The following is a 25,636-nucleotide window of genomic DNA, read 5'->3' on the forward strand; positions in this document are numbered from 1 at the left end:
CTAAAGAACCAAACCAATTGGTAGCTATACTAAAAGCAACTGAACAGTTGTACAATCCAGTTTCATAACAGTTCTCAAGGCAAATGATGATGCAGTTGATACCAAGTATCCAATGCTATTGGTACGGTCTACTAAGAACAACAAAACAGTCATACATTCGTACCCGACACAATTCAAACTTTCCACTGAGATCAACCCAACAACTTAGCACCTATTTACCTGGTATTAATCAGTACACTGACTTATGAATACTGTCTACTGAGTGAAATAAAACAGCTACACATTAGTATTTTTTGTCTATTGATAATGTCACTGAGAGAAACTTAACATCAATAGTGGTACCTAAGGCAATTGGTAGTCTTCTGAGAGCAACACAACATCTATACATTATATTAACTTGCCTATTCATAAACCTTCTGGTAAGAACATAACCATTCCACCTTAGTACAGTAGGCTAAACATATGTTCACCTAAGAAAACCATATTATCTTATGCATGATACCCTAGCTTATTGATAATGTCCTCTGAGAGAAACATAATAATTGTACAATAGTACACTAGGCTATTGATGTGAATCACTAAGAACAAATTCCTATCATCCAATGAGACCAACATGGCATTTCATAATAACATCTTAGGCAATGATACAGTTCACTAGGATTAACACAACAGTTTTCAATAAGTAATCTAGCCTTTTGATCAAATGTCATTGGAAGAGCTACCAATTGTACAACAGTAACTCAGGCAATTGATACCGTCTAATCAGAGCAACACGTAAGTTACACATGTTACACAATACGATTCACAATGTCCTTTGAGAGCAACATAATAGTAATACATCAGAACCCTAAGCCATCGCTATGGTCAACTGAGACCAACACAACATTATTCTAAAGAACCAAACCAATTGGTAGCTATACTAAAAGCAACTGAACAGTTGTACAATCCAGTTTCATAACAGTTCTCAAGGCAAATGATGATGCAGTTGATACCAAGTATCCAATGCTATTGGTACGGTCTACTAAGAACAACAAAACAGTCATACATTCGTACCCGACACAATTCAAACTTTCCACTGAGATCAACCCAACAACTTAGCACCTATTTACCTGGTATTAATCAGTACACTGACTTATGAATACTGTCTATTGAGTGAAATAAAACAGCTACACATTAGTATTTTTTGTCTATTGATAATGTCACTGAGAGAAACTTAACATCAATAGTGGTACCTAAGGCAATTGGTAGTCTTCTCAGAGCAACACAACATCTATACATTAATATAACTTGTCTATTCATAAACCTCCTGGTAAGAACATAACCATTCCACCTTAGTACAGTAGGCTAAACATATTTTCACCTAAGAAAACCATATTATCTTATGCATGATACCCTAGCTTATTGATAATGTCCTCTGAGAGAAACATAATAATTGTACAATAGTACACTAGGCTATTGATGTGAATCACTAAGAACAAATTCCTATCATCCAATCAGACCAACATGGCATTTCATAATAACATCTTAGGCAATGATACAGTTCACTAGGATTAACACAACTGTTTTCAATAAGTAATCTAGCCTTTTGATCAAATGTCATTGGAAGAGCTACCAATTGTACAACAGTAACTCAGTCAATTGATACCGTCTAATCAGAGCAACACGTAAGTTACACATGTTACACAATACGATTCACACTGTCCTTTGAGAGCAACATAATAGTAATACATCAGAACCCTAAGCCATCGATATGGTCAACTGAGACCAACACAACATTATTCTAAAGAACCAAACCAATTGGTAGCTATACTAAAAGCAACTGAACAGTTGTACAATCCAGTTTCATAACAGTTCTCAAGGCAAATGATGATGCAGTTGATACCAAGTATCCAATGCTATTGGTACGGTCTACTAAGAACAACAAAACAGTCATACATTCGTACCCGACACAATTCAAACTTTCCACTGAGAGCAACCCAACAACTTAGCACCTATTTACCGGGTATTAATCAGTACACTGACCTATGAATACTGTCTATTGAGTGAAATAAAACAGCTACACATTAGTATTTTTTGTCTATTGATAATGTCACTGAGAGAAACTTAACATCAATAGTGGTACCTAAGGCAATTGGTAGTCTTCTGAGAGCAACACAACATCTATACATTAATATAACTTGTCTATTCATAAACCTCCTGGTAAGAACATAACCATTCCACCTTAGTACAGTAGGCTAAACATATTTTCACCTAAGAAAACCATATTATCTTATGCATGATACCCTAGCTTATTGATAATGTCCTCTGAGAGAAACATAATAATTGTACAATAGTACACTAGGCTATTGATGTGAATCACTAAGAACAAATTCCTATCATCCAATGAGACCAACATGGCATTTCATAATAACATCTTAGGCAATGATACAGTTCACTAGGATTAACACAACAGTTTTCAATAAGTAATCTAGCCTTTTGATCAAATGTCATTGGAAGAGCTACCAATTGTACAACAGTAACTCAGTCAATTGATACCGTCTAATCAGAGCAACACGTAAGTTACACATGTTACACAATACGATTCACAATGTCCTTTGAGAGCAACATAATAGTAATACATCAGAACCCTAAGCCATCGATATGGTCAACTGAGACCAACACAACATTATTCTAAAGAACCAAACCAATTGGTAGCTATACTAAAAGCAACTGAACAGTTGTACAATCCAGTTTCATAACAGTTCTCAAGGCAAATGATGATGCAGTTGATACCAAGTATCCAATGCTATTGGTACGGTCTACTAAGAACAACAAAACAGTCATACATTCGTACCCGACACAATTCAAACTTTCCACTGAGAGCAACCCAACAACTTAGCACCTATTTACCGGGTATTAATCAGTACACTGACCTATGAATACTGTCTATTGAGTGAAATAAAACAGCTACACATTAGTATTTTTTGTCTATTGATAATGTCACTGAGAGAAACTTAACATCAATAGTGGTACCTAAGGCAATTGGTAGTCTTCTCAGAGCAACACAACATCTATACATTAATATAACTTGTCTATTCATAAACCTCCTGGTAAGAACATAACCATTCCACCTTAGTACAGTAGGCTAAACATATTTTCACCTAAGAAAACCATATTATCTTATGCATGATACCTAGCTTATTGATAATGTCCTCTGAGAGAAACATAATAATTGTACAATAGTACACTAGGCTATTGATGTGAATCACTAAGAACAAATTCCTATCATCCAATGAGACCAACATGGCATTTCATAATAACATCTTAGGCAATGATACAGTTCACTAGGATTAACACAACAGTTTTCAATAAGTAATCTAGCCTTTTGATCAAATGTCATTGGAAGAGCTACCAATTGTACAATAGTAACTCAGTCAATTGATACCGTCTAATCAGAGCAACACGTAAGTTACACATGTTACACAATACGATTCACAATGTCCTTTGAGAGCAACATAATAGTAATACATCAGAACCCTAAGCCATCGCTATGGTCAACTGAGACCAACACAACATTATTCTAAAGAACCAAACCAATTGGTAGCTATACTAAAAGCAACTGAACAGTTGTACAATCCAGTTTCATAACAGTTCTCAAGGCAAATGATGATGCAGTTGATACCAAGTATCCAATGCTATTGGTACGGTCTACTAAGAACAACAAAACAGTCATACATTCGTACCCGACACAATTCAAACTTTCCACTGAGATCAACCCAACAACTTAGCACCTATTTACCTGGTATTATTCAGTACACTGACCAATGAATACTGTCTATTGAGTGAAATAAAACAGCTACACATTAGTATTTTTTGTCTATTGATAATGTCACTGAGAGAAACTTAACATCAATAGTGGTACCTAAGGCAATTGGTAGTCTTCTGAGAGCAACACAACATCTATACATCAATATAACTTGCCTATTCATAAACCTTCTGGTAAGAACATAACCATTCCACCTTAGTACAGTAGGCTAAACATATGTTCACCTAACAAAACCATATTATCTTATGCATGATACCCTAGCTTATTGATAATGTCCTCTGAGAGAAACATAATAATTGTACAATAGTACACTAGGCTATTGATGTGAATCACTAAGAACAAATTCCTATCATCCAATGAGACCAACATGGCATTTCATAATAACATCTTAGGCAATGATACAGTTCACTAGGATTAACACAACAGTTTTCAATAAGTAATCTAGCCTTTTGATCAAATGTCATTGGAAGAGCTACCAATTGTACAACAGTAACTCAGGCAATTGATACCGTCTAATCAGAGCAACACGTAAGTTACACATGTTACACAATACGATTCACACTGTCCTTTGAGAGCAACATAATAGTAATACATCAGAACCCTAAGCCATCGATATGGTCAACTGAGACCAACACAACATTATTCTAAAGAACCAAACCAATTGGTAGCTATACTAAAAGCAAATGAACAGTTGTACAATCCAGTTTCATAACAGTTCTCAAGGCAAATGATGATGCAGTTGATACCAAGTATCCAATGCTATTGGTACGGTCTACTAAGAACAACAAAACAGTCATACATTCGTACCCGACACAATTCAAACTTTCCACTGAGAGCAACCCAACAACTTAGCACCTATTTACCGGGTATTAATCAGTACACTGACCTATGAATACTGTCTATTGAGTGAAATAAAACAGCTACACATTAGTATTTTTTGTCTATTGATAATGTCACTGAGAGAAACTTAACATCAATAGTGGTACCTAAGGCAATTGGTAGTCTTCTGAGAGCAACACATCATCTATACATTAATATAACTAGGGTTGCCTATTCATAAACCTTCTGGTAAGAACATAACCATTCCACCTTAGTACAGTAGGCTAAACATATGTTCACCTAAGAAAACCATATTATCTTATGCACGATACCCTAGCTTATTGATAATGTCCTCTGAGAGAAACATAATAATTGTACAATAGTACACTAGGCTATTGATGTGAATCACTAAGAACAAATTCCTATCATCCAATGAGACCAACATGACATTTCATAATAACATCTTAGGCAATGATACAGTTCACTAGGATTTACACAACAGTTTTCAATAAGTAATCTAGCCTTTTGATCAAATGTCATTGGAAGAGCTACCAATTGTACAACAGTAACTCAGGCAATTGATACCGTCTAATCAGAGCAACACGTAAGTTACACATATGTTACACAATACGATTCACACTGTCCTTTGAGAGCAACATAATAGTAATACATCAGAACCCTAAGCCATCGATATGGTCAACTGAGACCAACACAACATTATTCTAAAGAACCAAAACAATTGGTAGCTATACTAAAAGCAACTGAACAGTTGTACAATCCAGTTTCATAACAGTACTCAAGGCATATGATGATGCAGTTGATACCAAGTATCCAATGCTATTAGTACGGTCTACTAAGAACAACAAAACAGTCATACATTCGTACCCGACACAATTCAAACTTTCCACTGAGAGCAACCCAACAACTTGGCACCTATTTACCTGGTATTAATCAGTACACTGACCTATGAATACTGTCTATTGAGTGAAATAAAACAGCTACACATTAGTATTTTCTGTCTATTGATAATGTCACTGAGAGAAACTTAACATCAATAGTGGTACCTAAGGCAATTGGTAGTCTTCTGAGTGCAACACAACATCTATACATTAATATAACTTGTCTATTCATAAACCTCCTGGTAAGAACATAACCATTGCAACCTAGTACAGTAGGCTAAACATATGTTCACCTAAGAAAACCATATTATGTTATGCATGATACCCTAGCTTATTGATAATGTCCTCTGAGAGAAACATAATAATTGTACAATAGTACACTAGGCTATTGATGTGAATCACTAAGAACAAATTCCTATCATCCAATGAGACCAACATGGCATTTCATAATAACATCTTAGGCAATGATACAGTTCACTAGGATTTACACAACAGTTTTCAGTAAGTAATCTAGCCTTTTGATCAAATGTCATTGGAAGAGCTACCAATTGTACAATAGTAACTCAGGCAATTGATACCGTCTAATCAGAGCAACACGTAAGATACACATATGTTACACAATACGATTCACACTGTCCTTTGAGAGCAACATAATAGTAATACATCAGAACCCTAAGCCATCGATATGGTCAACTGAGAGCAACACAACATTATTCTAAAGAACCAAACCAATTGGTAGCTATACTAAAAGCAACTGAACAGTTGTACAATCCAGTTTCATGACAGTACTCAAGGCAAATGATGATGCAGTTGATACCAAGTATCCAATGCTATTGGTACGGTCTACTAAAAACAACAAAACAGTCATACATTAGTACCCGACACAATTCATACTTTCCACTGAGAGCAACCCAACAACTAAGCACCTATTTACCTGGTATTAATCAGTACACTGACCTACGAATACTGACTACTGAGTGAAATAAAACAGCTACACATTAGTATTTTTTGTCTATTGATAATGTCACTGAGAGAAACTTAACATCAATAGTGGTACCTAAGGCAATTGGTAGTCTTCTGAGAGCAACACAACATCTATACATTAATATAACTTGTCTATTCATAAACCTTCTGGTAAGAACATAACCATTGCACCTTAGTACAGTAGGCTAAACATATGTTCACCTAAGAAAACCATATTATCTTATGTATGATACCCTAGCTTATTCATAAGGTCCTCTGAGAGAAACATAATAATTGTACAATAGTATACCAGGCTATTGATGTGAATCACTAAGAACAAATTCCTATCATCCAATGAGACCAACATGACATTTCATAATAACATGTTAGGCAATGATACGGTTCACTAAGATTAACACAACAGTTTTCAATAAGTAATCTAGCCTTTTGATCAAATGTCATTGGAAGAGCTACCAATTGTACAACAGTAACTCAGTCAATTGATACCGTCTAATCAGAGCAACACGTAAGTTACACATGTTACACAATACGATTCACACAGTCCTTTGAGAGCAACATAATAGTAATACATCAGAACCCTAAGCCATCGATATGGTCAACTGAGACCAACACAACATTATTCTAAAGAACCAAACCAATTGGTAGCTATACTAAAAGCAACTGAACAGTTGTACAATCCAGTTTCATAACAGTACTCAAGGCAAATGATGATGCAGTTGATACCAAGTATCCAATGCTATTGGTACGGTCTACTAAGAACAACAAAACAGTCATACATTCGTACCCGACACAATTCAAACTTTCCACTGAGAGCAACCCAACAACTTAGCACCTATTTACCTGGTATTAATCAGTACACTGACCTATGAATACTGTCTATTGAGTGAAATAAAACAGCTACACATTAGTATTTTCTGTCTATTGATAATGTCACTGAGAGAAACTTAACATCAATAGTGGTACCTAAGGCAATTGGTAGTCTTCTGAGTGCAACACAACATCTATACATTAATATAACTTGTCTATTCATAAACCTCCTGGTAAGAACATAACCATTGCAACCTAGTACAGTAGGCTAAACATATGTTCACCTAAGAAAACCATATTATGTTATGCATGATACCCTAGCTTATTGATAATGTCCTCTGAGAGAAACATAATAATTGTACAATAGTACACTAGGCTATTGATGTGAATCACTAAGAACAAATTCCTATCATCCAATGAGACCAACATGGCATTTCATAATAACATCTTAGGCAATGATACAGTTCACTAGGATTTACACAACAGTTTTCAGTAAGTAATCTAGCCTTTTGATCAAATGTCATTGGAAGAGCTACCAATTGTACAATAGTAACTCAGGCAATTGATACCGTCTAATCAGAGCAACACGTAAGATACACATATGTTACACAATACGATTCACACTGTCCTTTGAGAGCAACATAATAGTAATACATCAGAACCCTAAGCCATCGATATGGTCAACTGAGAGCAACACAACATTATTCTAAAGAACCAAACCAATTGGTAGCTATACTAAAAGCAACTGAACAGTTGTACAATCCAGTTTCATGACAGTACTCAAGGCAAATGATGATGCAGTTGATACCAAGTATCCAATGCTATTGGTACGGTCTACTAAAAACAACAAAACAGTCATACATTAGTACCCGACACAATTCATACTTTCCACTGAGAGCAACCCAACAACTAAGCACCTATTTACCTGGTATTAATCAGTACACTGACCTATGAATACTGACTACTGAGTGAAATAAAACAGCTACACATTAGTATTTTTTGTCTATTGATAATGTCACTGAGAGAAACTTAACATCAATAGTGGTACCTAAGGCAATTGGTAGTCTTCTGAGAGCAACACAACATCTATACATTAATATAACTTGTCTATTCATAAACCTTCTGGTAAGAACATAACCATTGCACCTTAGTACAGTAGGCTAAACATATGTTCACCTAAGAAAACCATATTATCTTATGTATGATACCCTAGCTTATTCATAAGGTCCTCTGAGAGAAACATAATAATTGTACAATAGTATACCAGGCTATTGATGTGAATCACTAAGAACAAATTCCTATCATCCAATGAGACCAACATGGCATTTCATAATAACATGTTAGGCAATGATACGGTTCACTAGGATTAACACAACAGTTTTCAATAAGTAATCTAGCCTTTTGATCAAATGTCATTGGAAGAGCTACCAATTGTACAACAGTAACTCAGTCAATTGATACCGTCTAATCAGAGCAACACGTAAGTTACACATGTTACACAATACGATTCACACAGTCCTTTGAGAGCAACATAATAGTAATACATCAGAACCCTAAGCCATCGATATGGTCAACTGAGACCAACACAACATTATTCTAAAGAACCAAACCAATTGGTAGCTATACTAAAAGCAACTGAACAGTTGTACAATCCAGTTTCATAACAGTACTCAAGGCAAATGATGATGCAGTTGATACCAAGTATCCAATGCTATTGGTACGGTCTACTAAGAACAACGAAACAGTCATACATTCGTACCCGACACAATTCATACTTTCCACTGAGAGCAACCCAACAACTTAGCACCTATTTACCTGGTATTATTCAGTACACTGACCTATGAATACTGTCTATTGAGTGAAATAAAACAGCTACACATTAGTATTTTCTGTCTATTGATAATGTCACTGAGAGAAACTTAACATCAATAGTGGTACCTAAGGCAATTGGTAGTCTTCTGAGTGCAACACAACATCTATACATTAATATAACTTGTCTATTCATAAACCTCCTGGTAAGAACATAACCATTGCAACCTAGTACAGTAGGCTAAACATATGTTCACCTAACAAAACCATATTATGTTATGCATGATACCCTAGCTTATTGATAATGTCCTCTGAGAGAAACATAATAATTGTACAATAGTACACTAGGCTATTGATGTGAATCACTAAGAACAAATTCCTATCATCCAATGAGACCAACATGGCATTTCATAATAACATCTTAGGCAATGATACAGTTCACTAGGATTTACACAACAGTTTTCAGTAAGTAATCTAGCCTTTTGATCAAATGTCATTGGAAGAGCTACCAATTGTACAATAGTAACTCAGGCAATTGATACCGTCTAATCAGAGCAACACGTAAGATACACATATGTTACACAATACGATTCACACTGTCCTTTGAGAGCAACATAATAGTAATACATCAGAACCCTAAGCCATCGATATGGTCAACTGAGAGCAACACAACATTATTCTAAAGAACCAAACCAATTGGTAGCTATACTAAAAGCAACTGAACAGTTGTACAATCCAGTTTCATGACAGTACTCAAGGCAAATGATGATGCAGTTGATACCAAGTATCCAATGCTATTGGTACGGTCTACTAAAAACAACAAAACAGTCATACATTAGTACCCGACACAATTCATACTTTCCACTGAGAGCAACCCAAACACTAAGCACCTATTTACCTGGTATTAATCAGTACACTGACCTACGAATACTGACTACTGAGTGAAATAAAACAGCTACACATTAGTATTTTTTGTCTATTGATAATGTCACTGAGAGAAACTTAACATCAATAGTGGTACCTAAGGCAATTGGTAGTCTTCTGAGAGCAACACAACATCTATACATTAATATAACTTGTCTATTCATAAACCTTCTGGTAAGAACATAACCATTGCACCTTAGTACAGTAGGCTAAACATATGTTCACCTAAGAAAACCATATTATCTTATGTATGATACCCTAGCTTATTCATAAGGTCCTCTGAGAGAAACATAATAATTGTACAATAGTATACCAGGCTATTAACAAATTCCTATCATCCAATGAGACCAACATGGCATTTCATAATAACATGTTAGGCAATGATACGGTTCACTAGGATTTACACAACAGTTTTCAATAAGTAATCTAGCCTTTTGATCAAATGTCATTGGAAGAGCTACCAATTGTACAACAGTAACTCAGTCAATTGATACCGTCTAATCAGAGCAACACGTAAGTTACACATGTTACACAATACGATTCACACAGTCCTTTGAGAGCAACATAATAGTAATACATCAGAACCCTAAGCCATCGATATGGTCAACTGAGACCAACACAACATTATTCTAAAGAACCAAACCAATTGGTAGCTATACTAAAAGCAACTGAACAGTTGTACAATCCAGTTTCATAACAGTACTCAAGGCAAATGATGATGCAGTTGATACCAAGTATCCAATGCTATTGGTACGGTCTACTAAGAACAACAAAACAGTCATACATTCGTACCCGACACAATTCAAACTTTCCACTGAGATCAACCCAACAACTTTGGTATTATTCAGTACACTGACCTATGAATACTGTCTATTGAGTGAAATAAAACAGCTACACATTAGTATTTTTTGTCTATTGATAATGTCACTGAGAGAAACTTAACATCAATAGTGGTACCTAAGGCAATTGGTAGTCTTCTGAGAGCAACACAACATCTATACATCAATATAACTTGCCTATTCATAAACCTTCTGGTAAGAACATAACCATTCCACCTTAGTACAGTAGGCTAAACATATGTTCACCTAAGAAAACCATATTATCTTATGCATGATACCCTAGCTTATTGATAATGTCCTCTGAGAGAAACATAATAATTGTACAATAGTACACTAGGCTATTGATGTGAATCACTAAGAACAAATTCCTATCATCCAATGAGACCAACATGACATTTCATAATAACATCTTAGGCAATGATACAGTTCACTAGGATTAACACAACAGTTTTCAATAAGTAATCTAGCCTTTTGATCAAATGTCATTGGAAGAGCTACCAATTGTACAACAGTAACTCAGTCAATTGATACCGTCTAATCAGAGCAACACGTAAGTTACACATGTTACACAATACGATTCACACAGTCCTTTGAGAGCAACATAATAGTAATACATCAGAACCCTAAGCCATCGATATGGTCAACTGAGACCAACACAACATTATTCTAAAGAACCAAACCAATTGGTAGCTATACTAAAAGCAACTGAACAGTTGTACAATCCAGTTTCATAACAGTACTCAAGGCAAATGATGATGCAGTTGATACCAAGTATCCAATGCTATTGGTACGGTCTACTAAGAACAACAAAACAGTCATACATTCGTACACGACACAATTCAAACTTTCCACTGAGATCAACCCAACAACTTAGCACCTATTTACCTGGTATTATTCAGTACACTGACCTATGAATACTGTCTATTGAGTGAAATAAAACAGCTACAAATTAGTATTTTTTGTCTATTGATAATGTCACTGAGAGAAACTTAACATCAATAGTGGTACCTAAGGCAATTGGTAGTCTTCTGAGAGCAACACAACATCTATACATCAATATAACTTGCCTATTCATAAACCTTCTGGTAAGAACATAACCATTCCACCTTAGTACAGTAGGCTAAACATATGTTCACCTAAGAAAACCATATTATCTTATGCATGATACCCTAGCTTATTGATAATGTCCTCTGAGAGAAACATAATAATTGTACAATAGTACACTAGGCTATTGATGTGAATCACTAAGAACAAATTCCTATCATCCAATGAGACCAACATGGCATTTCATAATAACATCTTAGGCAATAATACAGTTCACTAGGATTAACACAACAGTTTTCAATAAGTAATCTAGCCTTTTGATCAAATGTCATTGGAAGAGCTACCAATTGTACAACAGTAACTCAGTCAATTGATACCGTCTAATCAGAGCAACACGTAAGTTAAACATATGTTACACAATACGATTCACACAGTCCTTTGAGAGCAACATAATAGTAATACATCAGAACCCTAAGCCATCGATATGGTCAACTGAGAGCAACACAACATTATTCTAAAGAACCAAACCAATTGGTAGCTATACTAAAAGCAACTGAACAGTTGTACAATACAGTTTCATGACAGTACTCAAGGCAAATGATGATGCAGTTGATACCAAGTATCCAATGCTATTGGTACGGTCTACTAAAAACAACAAAACAGTCATACATTAGTACCCGACACAATTCATACTTTCCACTGAGAGCAACCCAACAACTAAGCACCTATTTACCTGGTATTAATCAGTACACTGACCTATGAATACTGACTACTGAGTGAAATAAAACAGCTACACATTAGTATTTTTTGTCTATTGATAATGTCACTGAGAGAAACTTAACATCAATAGTGGTACCTAAGGCAATTGGTAGTCTTCTGAGAGCAACACAACATCTATACATTAATATAACTTGTCTATTCATAAACCTTCTGGTAAGAACATAACCATTGCACCTTAGTACAGTAGGCTAAACATATGTTCACCTAAGAAAACCATATTATCTTATGTATGATACCCTAGCTTATTCATAAGGTCCTCTGAGAGAAACATAATAATTGTACAATAGTATACCAGGCTATTGATGTGAATCACTAAGAACAAATTCCTATCATCCAATGAGACCAACATGGCATTTCATAATAACATGTTAGGCAATGATACGGTTCACTAGGATTAACACAACAGTTTTCAATAAGTAATCTAGCCTTTTGATCAAATGTCATTGGAAGAGCTACCAATTGTACAACAGTAACTCAGTCAATTGATACCGTCTAATCAGAGCAACACGTAAGTTACACATGTTACACAATACGATTCACACAGTCCTTTGAGAGCAACATAATAGTAATACATCAGAACCCTAAGCCATCGATATGGTCAACTGAGACCAACACAACATTATTCTAAAGAACCAAACCAATTGGTAGCTATACTAAAAGCAACTGAACAGTTGTACAATCCAGTTTCATAACAGTACTCAAGGCAAATGATGATGCAGTTGATACCAAGTATCCAATGCTATTGGTACGGTCTACTAAGAACAACGAAACAGTCATACATTCGTACCCGACACAATTCATACTTTCCACTGAGAGCAACCCAACAACTTAGCACCTATTTACCTGGTATTATTCAGTACACTGACCTATGAATACTGTCTATTGAGTGAAATAAAACAGCTACACATTAGTATTTTCTGTCTATTGATAATGTCACTGAGAGAAACTTAACATCAATAGTGGTACCTAAGGCAATTGGTAGTCTTCTGAGTGCAACACAACATCTATACATTAATATAACTTGTCTATTCATAAACCTCCTGGTAAGAACATAACCATTGCAACCTAGTACAGTAGGCTAAACATATGTTCACCTAAGAAAACCATATTATGTTATGCATGATACCCTAGCTTATTGATAATGTCCTCTGAGAGAAACATAATAATTGTACAATAGTACACTAGGCTATTGATGTGAATCACTAAGAACAAATTCCTATCATCCAATGAGACCAACATGGCATTTCATAATAACATCTTAGGCAATGATACAGTTCACTAGGATTTACACAACAGTTTTCAGTAAGTAATCTAGCCTTTTGATCAAATGTCATTGGAAGAGCTACCAATTGTACAATAGTAACTCAGGCAATTGATACCGTCTAATCAGAGCAACACGTAAGATACACATATGTTACACAATACGATTCACACTGTCCTTTGAGAGCAACATAATAGTAATACATCAGAACCCTAAGCCATCGATATGGTCAACTGAGAGCAACACAACATTATTCTAAAGAACCAAACCAATTGGTAGCTATACTAAAAGCAACTGAACAGTTGTACAATCCAGTTTCATGACAGTACTCAAGGCAAATGATGATGCAGTTGATACCAAGTATCCAATGCTATTGGTACGGTCTACTAAAAACAACAAAACAGTCATACATTAGTACCCGACACAATTCATACTTTCCACTGAGAGCAACCCAAACACTAAGCACCTATTTACCTGGTATTAATCAGTACACTGACCTACGAATACTGACTACTGAGTGAAATAAAACAGCTACACATTAGTATTTTTTGTCTATTGATAATGTCACTGAGAGAAACTTAACATCAATAGTGGTACCTAAGGCAATTGGTAGTCTTCTGAGAGCAACACAACATCTATACATTAATATAACTTGTCTATTCATAAACCTTCTGGTAAGAACATAACCATTGCACCTTAGTACAGTAGGCTAAACATATGTTCACCTAAGAAAACCATATTATCTTATGTATGATACCCTAGCTTATTCATAAGGTCCTCTGAGAGAAACATAATAATTGTACAATAGTATACCAGGCTATTAACAAATTCCTATCATCCAATGAGACCAACATGGCATTTCATAATAACATGTTAGGCAATGATACGGTTCACTAGGATTTACACAACAGTTTTCAATAAGTAATCTAGCCTTTTGATCAAATGTCATTGGAAGAGCTACCAATTGTACAACAGTAACTCAGTCAATTGATACCGTCTAATCAGAGCAACACGTAAGTTACACATGTTACACAATACGATTCACACAGTCCTTTGAGAGCAACATAATAGTAATACATCAGAACCCTAAGCCATCGATATGGTCAACTGAGACCAACACAACATTATTCTAAAGAACCAAACCAATTGGTAGCTATACTAAAAGCAACTGAACAGTTGTACAATCCAGTTTCATAACAGTACTCAAGGCAAATGATGATGCAGTTGATACCAAGTATCCAATGCTATTGGTACGGTCTACTAAGAACAACAAAACAGTCATACATTCGTACCCGACACAATTCAAACTTTCCACTGAGATCAACCCAACAACTTTGGTATTATTCAGTACACTGACCTATGAATACTGTCTATTGAGTGAAATAAAACAGCTACACATTAGTATTTTTTGTCTATTGATAATGTCACTGAGAGAAACTTAACATCAATAGTGGTACCTAAGGCAATTGGTAGTCTTCTGAGAGCAACACAACATCTATACATCAATATAACTTGCCTATTCATAAACCTTCTGGTAAGAACATAACCATTCCACCTTAGTACAGTAGGCTAAACATATGTTCACCTAAGAAAACCATATTATCTTATGCATGATACCCTAGCTTATTGATAATGTCCTCTGAGAGAAACATAATAATTGTACAATAGTACACTAGGCTATTGATGTGAATCACTAAGAACAAATTCCTATCATCCAATGAGACCAACATGACATTTCATAATAACATCTTAGGCAATGATACAGTTCACTAGGATTAACACAACAGTTTTCAATAAGTAATCTAGCCTTTTGATCAAATGTCATTGGAAGAGCTACCAATTGTACAACAGTAACTCAGTCAATTGATACCGTCTAATCAGAGCAACACGTAAGTTACACATGTTACACAATACGATTCACACAGTCCTTTGAGAGCAACATAATAGTAATACATCAGAACCCTAAGCCATCGATATGGTCAACTGAGACCAACACAACATTATTCTAAAGAACCAAACCAATTGGTAGCTATACTAAAAGCAACTGAACAGTTGTACAATCCAGTTTCATAACAGTACTCAAGGCAAATGATGATGCAGTTGATACCAAGTATCCAATGCTATTGGTACGGTCTACTAAGAACAACAAAACAGTCATACATTCGTACACGACACAATTCAAACTTTCCACTGAGATCAACCCAACAACTTAGCACCTATTTACCTGGTATTATTCAGTACACTGACCTATGAATACTGTCTATTGAGTGAAATAAAACAGCTACAAATTAGTATTTTTTGTCTATTGATAATGTCACTGAGAGAAACTTAACATCAATAGTGGTACCTAAGGCAATTGGTAGTCTTCTGAGAGCAACACAACATCTATACATCAATATAACTTGCCTATTCATAAACCTTCTGGTAAGAACATAACCATTCCACCTTAGTACAGTAGGCTAAACATATGTTCACCTAAGAAAACCATATTATCTTATGCATGATACCCTAGCTTATTGATAATGTCCTCTGAGAGAAACATAATAATTGTACAATAGTACACTAGGCTATTGATGTGAATCACTAAGAACAAATTCCTATCATCCAATGAGACCAACATGGCATTTCATAATAACATCTTAGGCAATAATACAGTTCACTAGGATTAACACAACAGTTTTCAATAAGTAATCTAGCCTTTTGATCAAATGTCATTGGAAGAGCTACCAATTGTACAACAGTAACTCAGTCAATTGATACCGTCTAATCAGAGCAACACGTAAGTTAAACATATGTTACACAATACGATTCACACAGTCCTTTGAGAGCAACATAATAGTAATACATCAGAACCCTAAGCCATCGATATGGTCAACTGAGACCAACACAACATTATTCTAAAGAACCAAACCAATTGGTAGCTATACTAAAAGCAACTGAACAGTTGTACAATACAGTTTCATAACAGTACTCAAGGCAAATGATGATGCAGTTAATACCAAGTATCCAATGCTATTGGTACGGTCTACTAAGAACAACAAAACAGTCATACATTCGTACCCGACACAATTCAAACTTTCCACTGAGATCAACCCAACAACTTAGCACCTATTTACCTGGTATTATTCAGTACACTGACCTATGAATACTGTCTATTGAGTGAAATAAAACAGCTACACATTAGTATTTTTTGTCTATTGATAATGTCTCTGAGAGAAACTTAACATCAATAGTGGTACCTAAGGCAATTGGTAGTCTTCTGAGAGCAACACATCATCTATACATTAATATAACTAGGGTTGCCTATTCATAAACCTTCTGGTAAGAACATAACCATTCCACCTTAGTACAGTAGGCTAAACATATGTTCACCTAAGAAAACCATATTATCTTATGCACGATACCCTAGCTTATTGATAATGTCCTCTGAGAGAAACATAATAATTGTACAATAGTACACTAGGCTATTGATGTGAATCACTAAGAACAAATTCCTATCATCCAATGAGACCAACATGACATTTCATAATAACATCTTAGGCAATGATACAGTTCACTAGGATTTACACAACAGTTTTCAATAAGTAATCTAGCTTTTTGATCAAATGTCATTGAAAGAGCTACCAATTGTACAACAGTAACTCAGTCAATTGATACCGTCTAATCAGAGCAACACGTAAGTTACACATGTTACACAATACGATTCACACAGTCCTTTGAGAGCAACATAATAGTAATACATCAGAACCCTAAGCCATCGATATGGTCAACTGAGACCAACACAACATTATTCTAAAGAACCAAACCAATTGGTAGCTATACTAAAAGCAACTGAACAGTTGTACAATCTAGTTTCATAACAGTACTCAAGGCAAATGATGATGCAGTTGATACCAAGTATCCAATGCTATTGGTACGGTCTACTAAGAACAACAAAACAGTCATTCATTCGTACCCGACACAATTCAAACTTTCCACTGAGATCAACCCAACAACTTAGCACCTATTTACCTGGTATTATTCAGTACACTGACCTATGAATACTGTCTATTGAGTGAAATAAAACAGCTACACATTAGTATTTTTTGTCTATTGATAATGTCACTGAGAGAAACTTAACATCAATAGTGGTACCTAAGGCAATTGGTAGTCTTCTGAGAGTAACACAACATCTATACATTAATATAACTTGTCTATTCATAAACCTCCTGGTAAGAACATAACCATTGCACCTTAGTACAGTAGGCTAAACATATGTTCACCTAAGAAAACCATATTATCTTATGCATGATACCCTAGCTTATTGATAATGTCCTCTGAGAAAGACATAATAATTGTACAATAGTACACTAGGCTATTGATGTGAATCACTAAGAACAAATTCCTATCATCCAATGAGACCAACATGGCATTTCATAATAACATCTTAGGCAATGATACAGTTCACTAGGATTTACACAACAGTTTTCAATAAGTAATCTAGCCTTTTGATCAAATGTCATTGGAAGAGCTACCAATTGTACAACAGTAACTCAGGCAATTGATACCGTCTAATCAGAGCAACACGTAAGTTACACATATGTTACACAATACGATTCACACTGTCCTTTGAGAGCAACATAATAGTAATACATCAGAACCCTAAGCCATCGATATGGTCAACTGAGACCAACACAACATTATTCTAAAGAACCAAAAAATTGGTAGCTATACTAAAAGCAACTGAACAGTTGTACAATCCAGTTTCATAACAGTACTCAAGGCATATGATGATGCAGTTGATACCAAGTATCCAATGCTATTAGTACGGTCTTCTAAGAACAACAAAACAGTCATACATTCGTACCCGACACAATTCAAACTTTCCACTGAGAGCAACCCAACAACTTGGCACCTATTTACCTGGTATTAATCAGTACACTGACCTATGAATACTGTCTATTGAGTGAAATAAAACAGCTACACATTAGTATTTTCTGTCTATTGATAATGTCACTGAGAGAAACTTAACATCAATAGTGGTACCTAAGGCAATTGGTAGTCTTCTGAGTGCAACACAACATCTATACATTAATATAACTTGTCTATTCATAAACCTCCTGGTAAGAACATAACCATTGCAACCTAGTACAGTAGGCTAAACATATGTTCACCTAACAAAACCATATTATGTTATGCATGATACCCTAGCTTATTGATAATGTCCTCTGAGAGAAACATAATAATTGTACAATAGTACACTAGGCTATTGATGTGAATCACTAAGAACAAATTCCTATCATCCAATGAGACCAACATGGCATTTCATAATAACATCTTAGGCAATGATACAGTTCACTAGGATTTACACAACAGTTTTCAGTAAGTAATCTAGCCTTTTGATCAAATGTCATTGGAAGAGCTACCAATTGTACAATAGTAACTCAGGCAATTGATACCGTCTAATCAGAGCAACACGTAAGATACACATATGTTACACAATACGATTCACACTGTCCTTTGAGAGCAACATAATAGTAATACATCAGAACCCTAAGCCATCGATATGGTCAACTGAGAGCAACACAACATTATTCTAAAGAACCAAACCAATTGGTAGCTATACTGAAAGCAACTGAACAGTTGTACAATCCAGTTTCATGACAGTACTCAAGGCAAATGATGATGCAGTTGATACCAAGTATCCAATGCTATTGGTACGGTCTACTAAAAACAACAAAACAGTCATACATTAGTACCCGACACAATTCATACTTTCCACTGAGAGCAACCCAACAACTAAGCACCTATTTACCTGGTATTAATCAGTACACTGACCTACGAATACGGACTACTGAGTGAAATAAAACAGCTACACATTAGTATTTTTTGTCTATTGATAATGTCACTGAGAGAAACTTAACATCAATAGTGGTACCTAAGGCAATTGGTAGTCTTCTGAGAGCAACACAACATCTATACATTAATATAACTTGTCTATTCATAAACCTTCTGGTAAGAACATAACCATTGCACCTTAGTACAGTAGGCTAAACATATGTTCACCTAAGAAAACCATATTATCTTATGTATGATACCCTAGCTTATTCATAAGGTCCTCTGAGAGAAACATAATAATTGTACAATAGTATACCAGGCTATTGATGTGAATCACTAAGAACAAATTCCTATCATCCAATGAGACCAACATGGCATTTCATAATAACATGTTAGGCAATGATACGGTTCACTAGGATTAACACAACAGTTTTCAATAAGTAATCTAGCCTTTTGATCAAATGTCATTGGAAGAGCTACCAATTGTACAACAGTAACTCAGGCAATTGATACCGTCTAATCAGAGCAACACGTAAGTTACACATATGTTACACAATACGATTCACATTGTCCTTTGAGAGCAATATATTAGTAATACATCAGAACCCTAAGCCATCGATATGGTCAACTGAGACCAACACAACATTATTCTAAAGAACCAAACCAATTGGTAGCTATACTGAAAGCAACTGAACAGTTGTACAATCCAGTTTTATAACAGTACTCAAGGCAAATGATGATGCTGTTGATACCAAGTATCCAATGCTAATGGTACGCTCCATTAAGAACAACAAAACAGTCATACATTCGTACCCGACACAATTCAAACTTTCCACTGAGAGCAACCCAACAACTTTGCACCTATTTACCTGGTATTATTCAGTACACTGACTTATGAATATGGTCTATTGAGTGAAATAAAACACATTAGTATTTTTTGTCTATTGATAATGTCTCTGAGAGAAACTTAACATCAATAGTGGTACCTAAGGCAATTGGTAGTCTTCTGAGAGCAACACAACATCTATACATTAATATAACTTGTCTATTCATAAACCTTCTGGTAAGAACATAACCATTGCATCTTAGTACAGTAGGCTAAACATATGTTCACCTAAGAAAACAATATTATCTTATGCATGATACCCTAGCTTATTCATAAGGTCCTCTGAGAGAAACATAATAATTGTGCAATAGTACACTAGGCTATTGATGTGAATCACTAAGAACAAATTCCTATCATCCAATGAGACCAACATGGCATTTCATAATAACATCTTAGGCAATGATACAGTTCACTAGGATTAACACAACAGTTTTCAATAAGTAATCTAGCCTTTTGATCAAATGTCATTGGAAAAGCTACCAATTGTACAATAGTAACTCAGGCAATTGATACCGTCTAATCAGAGCAACACGTAAGTTACACATATGTTACACAATACGATTCACAATGTCCTTTGAAAGCAACATATTAGAAATACATCAGAACCCTAAGCCATCGATATGGTCAACTGAGACCAACACAACATTATTCTAAAGAACCAAACCAATTGGTAGCTATACTAAAAGCAACTGAACAGTTGAACAATCCAGTTTCATAACAGTACTCAAGGCATATGATGATGCAGTTGATACCAAATATCCAATGCTATTGGTACGGTCTACTAAGAACAACAAAACAGTCATACATTAGTACCCGGCACAATTCATACTTTCCACTGAGAGCAACCCAACAACTTAGCACCTATTTACCTGGTATTATTCAGTACACTGACCTATGAATACTGTCTATTGAGTGAAATAAAACAGCTACACATTAGTATTTTTTGTCTATTGATAATGTCACTGAGAGAAACCTAACACCAATAGTGGTAACTAAGGCAATTGGTAGTCTTCTGAGAGTAACACAACATCTATACATTAATATAACTTGTCTATTCATAAACCTTCTGGTAAGAACATAACCATTGCACCTTAGTACAGTAGGCTAAACATATGTTCACCTCAGAAAACCATATTATCTTATGCATGATACCCTAACTTATTCATAAGGTCCTCTGAGAGAAACATAATAATTGTACAATAGTACACTAGGCTATTGATGTGAATCACTAAGAACAAATTCCTATCATCCAATGAGACCAACATGGCATTTCATAATAACATCTTAGGCAATGATACAGTTCACTAGGATTTACACAACAGTTTTCAATAAGTAATCTAGCCTTTTGATCAAATGTCATTGGAAAAGCTACCAATTGTACAATAGTAACTCAGGCAATTGATACCGTCTAATCAGAGCAACACGTAAGTTACACATATGTTACACAATACGATTCACATTGTCCTTTGAGAGCAACATATTAGTAATACATCAGAACCCTAAGCCATCGATATGGTCAACTGAGAGCAACACAACATTATTCTAAAGAACCAAACCAATTGGTAGCTATACTGAAAGCAACTGAACAGTTGTACAATCCAGTTTTATAACAGTACTCAAGGCAAATGATGATGCAGTTGATACCAAATATCCAATGCTATTGGTACGGTTTACTAAGAACAACAAAACAGTCATACATTCGTACCTGACACAATTCATACTTTCCACTGAGATCAACCCAACAACTTAGCACCTATTTACCTGGTATTAATCAGTACACTGACCTATGAATACTGTCTATTGAGTGAAATAAAACAGCTACACATTAGTATTTTTTGTCTATTGATAATGTCACTGAGAGAAACTTAACATCAATAGTGGTACCTAAGGCAATTGGTAGTCTTCTGAGAGCAACACAACATCTATACATAAAGATAACTTGCCTATTCATAAACCTGCTGGTAAGAACATAACCATTGCACCTTAGTACAGTAGGCTAAACATATGTTCACCTAAGAAAACCATATTATGTTATGGTATACTAAGAGCAACAAAACAGTGATTCATTCATACCCGACACAATTTATTTTTTCCACTGAGAGCAACCCAACAGCTATGTACCTGTACTCAGGATATTGAAACTGTCAATATGGGAGCAACATTATATTTATTAATATGAACTGGTCAATTGCTATAGTCCACTGAGATCAACTTTACAGCTATATCACTGGTATTCATCAACTGGGCATGAAATATAAACTTTGATAAGACCCCTGGAACAAACCAAGAGGTAAAAAGGTATTTTTTATTCGACCATTTGATGCTTTGTAGCGATAACTTTTATATGTGGAGCAGAAAAAAATTCCCTAGGGCAGAAAGTAAAAAAAATTGAAAAAAATGTGTAAAATTGACACATTTCAAACCAAATCAAATTTCAAATCCTATAGAATTTTATGTTTAAAATTAACAAACTTTGAGATGAGGTATAAGTAGTAGAAATTCAGATAAGAAGTTTCATTAAAAAAGCTAGGACAGAACAAATTAGACCCGGTTTCGTTGAGTGATTTTCCCATCGATGAAAATGAAGGGAGGGTAATTGGAGGGTTATAATTTCTTACACCTTTACAAAGATATGAAATCATTAAAAAAGGATGGATACTCTAAGTATTCCGGTCTCTGTAGACTTAGGCAAGACCACAAATGAGCTACATCGTGATGGAAACGAATAAGTGGCATCAACGAAACCTGTATTTTAACAGTTTTATAAAACATACGCTTCTGGAACCCAAGATTGGCGATGATTATAAAAAAAAGCCTCCCTCATCTATTTCATCAACAATAAAAAGGGAAAAAATGCTTCCCTCTCACATCCATTTCTAGAAAAGTTGACCCGAGAACCATTATTTCAACTTTATGTGGCCTTAGTTCATTAACTAAACTCTCAGAGTATTATAAATGAAATAGAATTTACTGTTAAATGCTTTGAGACTAACTTGAGACCAGGAAAATAATGACTTGCTTGGTTTCTAAGAGAGAAAATTAAATATAAGCATACCCACCCCTAAAAACAAATGGGTTTCACAGGTTGAAAAACAAACTCAACACCATCCAGGAAGTTGTATCATTATGCGTGTCTAAAAAAAAAATAGTTCCATTAAATTCAATGTGATCATTCCACTAAGGTGATAGTTTTCCTAGCAAATAAGTCCAGAATCAATACTACTAAGATAAGATACCATAAAAAGAAACGAGATATCTGTGATAACCCCTAGTGATACCCGGCTCTAATGTGAAAATACATGAAAGGCAAAGTCATCATTTTAACAGGAGGTTGATGTTTGTTTTGTAAAAAAAAACCCAAATCATACCATATAGCATGTCTAAAAAAAGAGTGTGATAAAATTTCAAGCAGCTCTGATGAATAGTTGCTGAGAAATCTCTGATGACTATTTGTTTGAAATGTAAGGCTACAAATAAATAAAGGTGTCATTTAACAGGAAGTTGACATCTCATTAGTACAAAAATGAATCCCACCATAAGGCATGCCTAAGCAAAAGGTGTGTTAAAATTTCAAGCATCTGCGATAAAAAAAATTGTTAATAATATGGACATACACAGAGAAGGACAGATAGACACACAAGGGTAAACAGTTTACCCCCTCTCCTTCCGAGCGGGGGTATTATTAGTTAATAGTCATGTAGTGACCGGGAACGGGATAATACCTGGTTAGTAAATTTCATACCTGGTGAGGCAAATTTACTAACCAGGTATCATCCCATACCCGGTCACTACATGACTATGTAATGATTATATCGTACCGACTGCCTTTGTGTTAATGACATAAAATTAATTCAACACTGAAAATCAAGCGTCTTATAACAAAGTTACAAGTTTCAATCTGGGTACAAAACCTGACGTCACAATACTCTAAGAATGATGTCATAATCCTCAAAGAGAAGATATATTTTGTTCTGACTGTGTATGGAATATACACGGTCTCCACGTGACTGCTGTTAGCCAATGATTTCTTTACAATTCAGCAGAAGGTAAGATATAAAAAGAAATTGTGACTATATACATATATACGGAATGACTAATAACTGTAATTAACAAAGTTTATTTTGATTGGCTATTTCCTTGCTAAAAACCTTTAAGAAGTCAACTCAAATTTTATGAAATTAAATGAAATTTGCAGAAAATATTTATCAATTATTTATAAATGTCATACTGTAGATTCCATATTTTATGCAAGTACTTAATTCTGTGATTCAATTGTTTTTTATTAAGACACTAGAATATGAAATATGAAACAGCAAATTTGTATCCTGATTTCTAATTATCTACATTCATACGAAAAATGAAAATGAAATTCCGCAAGATGTGCTCCTCACGATTTTATGCAGATATCAATTTCTCACATTTAATTAGGAATTTACAGTATGCTAGTGTAAGAAATCTACTTCTGGCTCTAAGGGATGAAAAAGTATTCTGATCTACTCTTAAAATATTGCTGAACTCTGGAGAAAATGTCTTTTAAAATTCATCTTCTGTATAGTAAATAATTTAATGTCCAATAAAATTGAATCAGTGAAATGTTGAGAAAAAAAATTAAATTAAATTAAATCTGAAATGTTTGAACTTGAGTACCAATTCAACATTAATTTATAGAATTAATTACGAAAACAAGAAGTCTACTAAAGGAATTAAATAGCAAAAGTTAATAATTTCAATTCTAAGACAAAGTCAGGGACTGCAAAAAAAAAAAATGGTGCCAGAAGAGACTTCCATAATGTACCTGGGAGCTTTGATAACGGTGGTCACTGATTAATGGCTAGTGATTAAGATAACAAGTTCTTTAGCAAAGGAAGTGATGAGGCTTTTCCATCAGTCATCAAAGAATGGAGTTTCTCTTAGAAGACATGGCAGCTCTAAAATATAATAAACAGGATGAAAGTTTACAAA

At 34.9% G+C, this 25,636-nt stretch overlaps 1 protein-coding gene and 1 long non-coding RNA gene across 4 annotated transcripts in view; one reads left to right on the forward strand and one right to left on the reverse strand.

Annotated features, from left to right (window-relative positions):
* The window catches only part of LOC117692238 (putative leucine-rich repeat-containing protein DDB_G0290503), a 1,014,555-nt gene that overhangs the window by 271,109 nt on the left and 717,810 nt on the right, over positions 1 to 25,636 (forward strand). The window lies entirely within an intron of this gene.
* LOC136271839 (uncharacterized) overlaps positions 23,507 to 25,636 on the reverse strand; it is a 28,796-nt gene continuing 26,666 nt past the window's right edge. For both annotated transcript variants that reach the window (XR_010709832.1, XR_010709833.1), the window contains 2 exons: positions 25,470 to 25,602; positions 23,507 to 23,808 (listed from right to left, as the gene is read on the reverse strand). This is a non-coding gene — a long non-coding RNA (uncharacterized lncRNA). The remainder of the gene's footprint in view (positions 23,809 to 25,469; positions 25,603 to 25,636) is intronic.

The sequence above is a fragment of the Magallana gigas genome, chromosome 9 (assembly GCF_963853765.1).
Source record: "Magallana gigas chromosome 9, xbMagGiga1.1, whole genome shotgun sequence".
Classification (NCBI taxonomy): Eukaryota; Metazoa; Mollusca; class Bivalvia; order Ostreida; family Ostreidae; genus Magallana; species Magallana gigas.